We start from the raw sequence: 9,066 nt of genomic DNA on the forward strand, positions 1-9,066 counted from the left end.
ACTCATCTAGCATAGCTCAGTGATATACCTATTGATCTTGAATGTCTGTTACTGTTTCCTAATGTAAAGTACATCCATTTAGCTTGTTACTAATTACTGCAAACATTCCCTTTTTCCAGGCAAAGTGATCTTCTAACAAGAATAAAGAATTATATAATCAGTTTTTTTAAAAGATTTATTTATTTATTTTATTTCTTTCCCCTTCCCCCTTCCCCCTGGCCCCCTTTTTCCCCCTTCCCCTGCTCCCCCCCCCCAAGTTGTCTGTTCTCTGTGTCTACTTGCTGCGTGTTCTTCTTTGTGGCAGGGGAATCTGCATTTCCTTTTTGTTGTATCATCTTGTTTTGTCAGCTCTCCACGTGTGCGGCACCATTCCTGGGCAGGTTGAACTTTCTTTCACACTGAGCTGCTCTCCTTCCAGGGCGCACTCCTTGCTAGTGAGGCTCCCCTACGCGGGGACACTCCTGCGTGGCACGGCACTGCGCGTGGGCCAGCTCCACATGGGTCAAGGAGGTCCTGGGTTTGAACCATGGACCTCCCATGTGGTAGCGGACGCCCTAACCACTGGGCCAAGTCCGCTTCCCTGTAATTAGTTTTAAAAATTGCTTTAGATACCACCATCTCAGGTTAAGTTGTGGGGGTAAAAAGATTCCATGCATTTTTTCTCACAAAGAAGTGCTTTCTGTATTTTAAACGAAAGGTTTGACCTCAAAATAAAAGAGTGGTAAATCATGCCAATTGGAAGCAGATTACAATATTAAACAATTAATTAATTGCTTCCCAGGCTATCTGTGATCTTATTTAAAAGACATCCCACCTGAATTCTAAATTTATTTCTTAAAGCAGCCAAATTTCTGAGAGAGAAATTATCCTGCAGTATAAAAATTTATGAAGAAGTAAGTACATGCACACCCTTGCATAGTCCCACGGACTTCAATCTCACCCCACACCCCCTGCCCGATAATATACTAGTCTTGCAGGCAAGAGGAATAAAAATGTAGAATTAAAGTGAATTTTTTGGAAATTATATTTATCAGACACTTTCTAAAATAGGGTTTTCTATTTATCTTTCATGAACCGTATTTTACTTTTATTTTTTGTCTTTATTCATTTTTTTAATATTACATTAAAAAAATATGAGGTCCCCATATAGCCCCCACCCCCCTCACTCCACTCCTCCCACCATAGCATCATTCTCCTCCATCATCATGAGACATTCATTGCATTTGGTGAATGCATCTCTGAGCATCGCTGCACCTCATGGTCAATGGTCCACCTCATAGCCCACACTCTCCCACGTTCCATCCAGTGGGCCACGGGAGGACCTACAATGTCCGGTAATTGTCCCTGCAGCACCACCCAGGATATCTCCAAGTCCCAAAAACACCTCCACATCTCATCTCTTCCTCCCATTCCCCACACCCAGCAGCCACCATGGCCACTTTCTCCACATCAATGCCACATTTTCTTCAATTACTAATCACAATAGTTCATGGATAGAATATCAGTAAGTCTACTCTAATCCATATTCTAGTCCTTCATCCTGTGGACCTTGGATTGTTTGTGTCCGTTTCACATCTATGTCAAGAGGGGGCTTAGATTCCACATGAATGCTGGATGCAATCCTCCTGCTTTCAGTTGTAGGCACTCTTGGCTCCATGGTGTGGTGGTTGACCTTCTTCAACTCCATGTTAGCTGAGTGGGGTAAGTTCAATAAACCAGAGTGTAGGAGCTGAAGTCTGTTGAGGCTCAGGGCCTGGCTATCATATGGTCAGTCCAGAGATTCACATCCCCTGGGTATATATTAAACCCCAGCACCAACTACAATTCTGGTAAAGTAACAGGAAAGCCTTGTGAAAAGAGATCACATCTGAAAAGAGCTCCATCACACAGAAACACCAACTCCAAAGAAGGGCCAACTGACATGGCACTGAACTCCATCTGCCGTGACAATAAAACCTGTGGGTCTCTGTAGCCCTCAGAAGAACCAATACCTGGGGTTGTATCTACTTTATCTGTCTCTGGGACTCTGCTCAAGTGTGCATAAGGGCAACCCCTCTGATAACCTCCCAGCTCTTTTTTAGAGACTCATAGCCTCATAGCCATTTCCCTCTTGATTTAGGTATGAACCGTATTTTTAGTCTACTTTGTTTTACAGATATTCATCTATACCCTCCTCGAATTTTACACCTAAAAATCCACTGTGAGAACTCGGTCTGTTGCCTGCTGGGGGCCTCATCTTGTGCTCTCTTTTTGGGTTCTCTCTTCTCTCTTCCCTTCTCTGCACCGCCTTGCCTTGAAGAGACCCCTGCCATTTCCCCCAGTAAGCAGGCTAGGCCTGCGGAGAGGGTGGCGTGGGGATCAGCGTTTCTCAGCTTTCGGAGCACGCCACGGCCCCGACCCAGGGGTCCGCGCGAGCTGCGGGCTTTGACCTGTACAGTGCCTATGATTATACAATACCACCCATGGAAAAAGCCCTTGTGAAAACAGACATTCAAACAGCCCTTCCTTCTGATGTTATGGAAGAGTAGCTCCATGTTCTGGCTTGGCTGCAAAACACTCCATAGATGTAGGAACTGGTGTCATAGATGAAGATTATAGAGGAAATGTTGGTGTTGTGCTTTTTAATTTTGGCAAAGAAAAGTTTGAAGTGAAAAAGGGTGATCGAATTGCACAGCTGATTTGTGAACGGATTTTTTATCCAGAAATAGAGGAAGTTCAGGTTTTGGATGTCACTGAAAGGGGTTCAGGAGGTTTTGGGTCTACTGGAAAGAATTAAAATATATGCCAAGAACATACTTTTTTCCTTAAAAATAATGCTTCACTTAAAGTGTTTTGGTGTTTGTGTGGCTATAAACCTATTAAACTTTAACTTCTAAAAATATTTGGTTTTCTTACGGTCAAGGAAAGGGCACCTCTTGTGGGATCACAGAAATTTTTTTTGTGTTTTTCTACTTATTGTTGTATGTAAATCTGCCTTGTGGTGTCTTAATACAAACAGTTTCTTTTTCAGTTCATTTTATGTATAAATATAGATCTATTGGAAAGTGTGTATTATTTAATTCACTAAATGCTATCCCATCAGCAACTTATTTTTCTTTGCTTTATAAACCATAAAAAATGCCTTTTATTCCATAAACTTGAATTTGTACAGATGCAAATTATTGCATAAACTGAACTAAAAGATAATAAAAAGCAGAGGTTAAAGTTAAAAACAAACAAACAAACAAAAAACCACTGTGATTCATTGCAGTAGACTACTTAACAAAACAAATTGTGCTTGTCCTAACTCTGTTTTTTCCTTGCTCTATTTCAAAACAGAATCCAGGCTTTGAAATTCTTTGTTGCATGTATGTTAGCCTGGCAGAAAACATAAGCAAACTTAAGTTCAAATCTTAGCTCTTTAAAAGAGATTCTGGGAATCCCAGAGTTGGATCAGGAGAGATTTTGAAAGCAGGGGAAGAGCTGAGCTAAAATGGGAAGAGGAGATAGTTCCACTAGCCCCTTGCCTTATGGAACACAAACCCTGCAATCTGGCAGCACCAGAGAGAGGGGTGAGTCCTCAGAAAGGCATGGCTATATAGTTCCCAGACTCACCTCAAATAATTGGGTCCGAAGTGTGGCCCAGGGGGCAGGATGCCAGACTGAAGAGACCATAAAAAAATGTACTCAGAAAAAGAGTGAAAATCAACAGATCTTTGTACCTTGTCATTGGTAAAACAGCATATCTTTTTTCTCCATGTCTTTGCCTTATCAGTGCCTTATCTTGTGTGTATGTGTGCATGTGTGTTTATGGGGGGTGCTTAGAGGATGGGGCCAAGTGTGAGTGGGAATTCCAATGGCGTGGATCTCAGAGTTGAAACTCAATTGATTCAAGAAGATACAGGTGTGGTATTTCTACCATATCAAAGTTTGTGGACTGCTTTAGTTTCCTAGGCTGCTGAAAACAGATACCGCAAAATGCCTTAACAATGGGAATTTATTAACTTACAGTCTTGAGGCTAAGAAAAATGTCCAAAATCAAGGCATCAGCAAGGTGATACTGTCTTCCTGAAGACTGGCTGCCAGTGCCCCTTGGCTCCTCTGCCACATGACAAGGCACTTGGTGGAGTCTCCTGGTCTCTCCCTTCTCTTTCGGGTTTCCTTGCTTTCAGCTTCCTGCTTCTGTGGCTCTCTCCCTCTGTCTGAATTTCATTCTCTTATAAAGGACTCCAGAAAGAAGTTTAAGACCCACCCCGAGCCACGCAATAACCGAAGCAACCTCATCAAAAGGTCCTATTTACAATGAGTCTAAACCCTCAGGAATGAGTTAGCTTTTAGTACATGATTTTCTGTGGTACATAGAGGTTCAAACCACCAAATGGAATAAATTCATTCCTACCAAACCACAGTTTACAATAAAAGATTACACATTAAGAAACATGCTTCCTGGTTTGACTATTAATGGAACCCATTGGTTTTCCAGGATACCTAATGTGCTTATCATGTTTGCTACCACCTGAAACTTGCTTTGTGTCAAATTGCACACATAAAATATCTTCTTCCTACCCTATTGAATGAGGTCACTTATAGTTTTGGTACACTCATTCTTTAGGATGATGAAATGAACGTTACTTTTTTCAAAATCTTGAAATGCATTGATTCATGCACCAAATGTTTACAGCCAGTGTTCACACTGAGCAAAATTTTGGACTATGAAGATAAGTGGCATATCATCCAAAGGCCTTGTGCAGAGAATCTACTTCACTCCCAAATTCCTTACCTTGTAAGGGATAGCCTTTGTATTTAACAGAGACCAGTCAACAGTGTCCCACATTGCAACAATTGCCCAAGGGAATGATTTTCAGTCTCACTCCTTTTGAAGATAAATTGGCACCTGCAGCAGATATGGCTTCCTATTTGCCATCACTTGCTTGAAACATTTATATCAGGCATGATCAATATGAGATGACAACAGAAATAAAATCGTATGGGAAGCGGACTTGGCCCAGCGGTTAGGGCGTCCGTCTACCACATGGGAGGTCCGCAGTTCAAACCCCGGGCCTCCTTGACCCATGTGGAGCTGGCCCATGTGCAGTGCTGACGCCCGCAAGGAGTGCACTGCCACGCAGGGGTGTCCCCTGCATAGGGGAGCTCCATGCGCAAGGAGTGCCCCCCCGTAAGGAGAGCCGCCCAGCACGAAAGAAAGTGCAGCCTGCCCAGGAATGGCACTGCACACACACAGAGCTGACACAACAAGATGACACAAAAAGAAACACAGATTCCCAGTGATAAGGATAGAGGCCGTCACAGAAGAACACCCAGCAAATGGGCACAGAGAGCAGACAACAGAGAGGGAAGACTGGGGGAGGGGGAAGGGGAGAGAAATAAAAAACAACGACATAAAAACACACCATGTGTCACAGAAATATCAACAACTCTTTATTTATATGGGCTTACAGATCTCTACCAAATGTGATTTTGAGTAATTTTGCATAATATGGACCTCCCAGATCCTAAATATGTGCTATACTAACCAATATCTTCATCAAATGTCTTTTTTTTCATTCGCTTAGACAGATGAGATTATTACCAGCTACAAATAGCTTCTTATATTTTTTGTTCATTCTATACCCTTTATAGCACACCTATGATATGCCAAAGAAAATGGGCCAGGTGGTAGGAGTCAAAGATGAAGACTACTCTCCCTATTTTGTTAAGCTCCTTACCTTTTCTTGCTTATATCAGTACTTTTTAAATCCTTTTATTTAAAGAAATTTATTTGCTTAAAAAATAGTTATGATTCAGTAATATAGCAACATGGGGTAAAAGTTACAGATATTTTCGTATCCTAAATCAGGCTTTTGTCCTGAAGATTTTTTACTCTGAAGCATTAATTTTCTTGGTTACAAGATGTCTGCAGCAGAAAGAACAACTTGGAGATTAATCATCACTGTTATTCTAAAAGCAATCATCTGCAAAATTTAGATTCTCTCCACAATGACTGCCTTGAAAAATGAAAAATTCAGTCACACAATTGGTTTTTCAGTCTAGAATATAAAACAGTTTATTTGACTGACTTTCAGTAAATTGACTATTTAGTCACTGTTGAATGATATGCTCCATAGGTAAGAGAGCCTGGGAAATTTTTTACAAAGCATTTTGGACTCACAACTCTTTCATCCCAAATTTTTGGCACAGGTCCAGGTTCATCCACTTAGCTACCAGGGCATCTTCTGGACAAAGAGATGATCATGATCACCCTGCTCATCCAAGAAGCTCTCTCCAGAGTGGTACTTCAAGGTTGCATAATAGCTTATTGAAAGAGAACTGCTTTTACAGGTTACTTTTCACTTACTTAATCCATGGGTTTTCTCACTGAAGTCCTAATCAGAGGTCAGAATGTTTTTCTTCCATAGCATTTTCATTCACCTTCCAGGCAACCTGGAAACTATCCGTATGAAGAAATTTCTCATATAATACATGGTAATATAGCTATCACCCTGTGGCTTACATGGTTACCATAGCCCAAGAGCATCAGTCTTAGTTGGAGACCAGTAATGATTTATGTAATAAAAGAATGAAGGAATGATTGAGTGACTATGAGCCAAAAAGCAATGGGGAATAATGAATTTAGAAGCTACTAAGTAATCAGATACCATAGGACAAAAGTACCTAAATATTTTTATCAGATTATTTTTTCAAGTAGGAAATATTTTCAGTTTCTATGTAAGACTCATTGGGATATCCTATTGTTCTGCATAGTGTAATAGCATCTAAGAAGGTTGAGTGAAGAGAGGTTTAACTAAGTTAAGTGCAGTGTAACAACACAGTGCCTTAGAACTGCCAAAAGCAGGAATCCCAAGGGGGCAAGGGTGGGCAGCAGTTAGTTATTGAAACACAGAGTAGCTGAACAAAAAGGGCTGCCCAACTTTAGGTGGAAGTTCACAGTCAAAACCTGCAATAAATTGGTAGGGAGGTTGCTGTTGGAATAAAGATGCTTGCCTCATTCTCCACTAATACTTCAATTTCCTTACATGTCTTCTATTGGCCAAAGTGGAAGTTGGAGGGCAAGGAAGTCTGTTGATGTGGCCTTTTTGAAAAATTTTATTTTGAGTACATTAAATTTACCCATAAAAACATTCTAAAAATATACACTTTTTTCCTTTTTAAAAAAGTGTAATAAAACATAAAAACCCCCAGAACAGAGTACTTGGCATTTACAATTCAAAATCAAATTTTAAAAAGGAGGGAAAAAATCAAATTAACAGATTATTAAATATTTACAAAACTATACTTTTAAAAATATTATAAAGTTACAGGCAATTTCGTAGAATTGACATAAGAAGGGCTCAAAATTTGGAGACTTTTCCTTCATTCCTAAAAAGAAAAAATAGAAGTTGTAAAGTTTCTTGCGTACACAAGATTAACTTCTTGAGGCTCAGAACAGGGTAGAGAGGATAGAGAACACCTGGAAACATTCTCAGTAGCTCAGGCAGCTAATTGGTGGTCTCCAAGGTACTAACACTTTCTTTCATTCTCCATATGTTCAGGGAAAACATAATTTAACCATACATTTCACCTATGAAGGATAAAGAAAAAAGATTTTAGACAGAAAAGAAAAATTGGATTTCAATTTCTATTTTAGGTTCCTAATGTCAGACTCTATAGAGTCAAGATTAAGTAGTTTTTAAAAAAATTAAAATAAAATAAAAAAGATTAAGTAGTTTTGATGTCCCTCAAATTTCTGCTTAGTAAAATCTCTAAAATTTATCCATATAATGTTTTCTTTCCATTTATATTTGGAAACAAAAAAGTCTTAAATTTCTGTGTTAAAAATGGATAGATCTTATGGTGAATATTTCTCAATAAAACAACTTAATAAATAAATAATAATTTCATAAGTTAATTTAAAGATAAATAATTGTGCAAGAATAGTGAGAAATAGAAGGTATGTACAGCAGGGGAAGTAGAGAGATTGAGAGATGAGGAATTTGTTTCCTTGTCTGTTTTTGTTTATGATTATTGAAATAATGAAAAAGCTGTAATTAATGATTGAAGTGATGAACGCACAACTATGTGATTATACCAAATACCATTGATTGTACACTTCAGATGAATTGTATGTTTTATTAATATGTATTAATAAAATTGATTAAAAAAATGCATTGGGTCCTCAAAAGGTGGAGCTGGAGACAGGGATTCTTGTACAAGTGATTTATTGAGGGAGTGCTCTCACAAATAAGTGAGGAAAGGAAGAAGGAGCAGAGTTGCAATTGACATTACCCACAAGGAGCTCTGGAGCTTAAGTGGTGCCCCAAAATTATCATGCCTGGAAGCAAGGAAGCCAGGCATATCATTAACCCTTCGCAGCAGGCTAATTCAGTGGTGGAAGAGTACCACCCCCAGGCCAGGCGGTTTCTGTTGTTTGAGGATGGGTATCCTGACGAGGTGAATCTGCGTGGCACTAGAAGCACCACTTAGAGCAAATGAGAGATAGATGCACAGGTCCTGTAAGGAGATCTGGGGGAGTACATCTATTGTATACAGGTAGGCAGAATTCTCACATCCATAAACATTCCCAAATTCTAACTGAAGAGCAGAACAGGTCATTTATTGTTCTGCAGAGCATAGTAAAACACCTTTCCTTGAGAAAATCCCATGGCACCATTAGGTAGTTGCCTTTGGTAAGGTTGGCCTTGACCGTAAGGAAAATGTGAAGTAAAGCTTCTCTTAGCAGTCTTTTTTAAAAAAAAAATTTTTTTTAATTTTATTTTTTTTAAAAGATACATAGATCACACAAAATGTTATAGTAAAAAATAAGAGGTTCCCATTTACCCCACTCCCCACAACCCCCACTCCTTCCACATCAACAACTTCTTTCATTAGCATGGTACATTCATTGCATTTGATGAGTATATTTTGAAGCACTGCTACATAGCATGTATTATAGTTTATGTCTCTCTCTCAATCTTTAGCAGTCTTTTGAAGCTTCCCATCAGAGCCCTCTATCTAGTCATCTTCTATTTTTCCTTCCTGGCTTTCTTTATCTCCTTCTTCTTCCTTTAAATATCTAGGGGTTGTTCTGAG

At 39.5% G+C, this 9,066-nt stretch overlaps 1 pseudogene; it reads left to right on the forward strand.

Annotated features, from left to right (window-relative positions):
• Positions 1 to 2,121: 2,121 nt before the first annotated feature.
• Positions 2,122 to 2,776, forward strand: LOC101423092 (deoxyuridine 5'-triphosphate nucleotidohydrolase pseudogene; annotated as a pseudogene).
• Positions 2,777 to 9,066: the final 6,290 nt, after the last annotated feature.

This window comes from Dasypus novemcinctus, chromosome 4, assembly GCF_030445035.2.
Source record: "Dasypus novemcinctus isolate mDasNov1 chromosome 4, mDasNov1.1.hap2, whole genome shotgun sequence".
Taxonomy (NCBI): domain Eukaryota; kingdom Metazoa; phylum Chordata; class Mammalia; order Cingulata; family Dasypodidae; genus Dasypus; species Dasypus novemcinctus.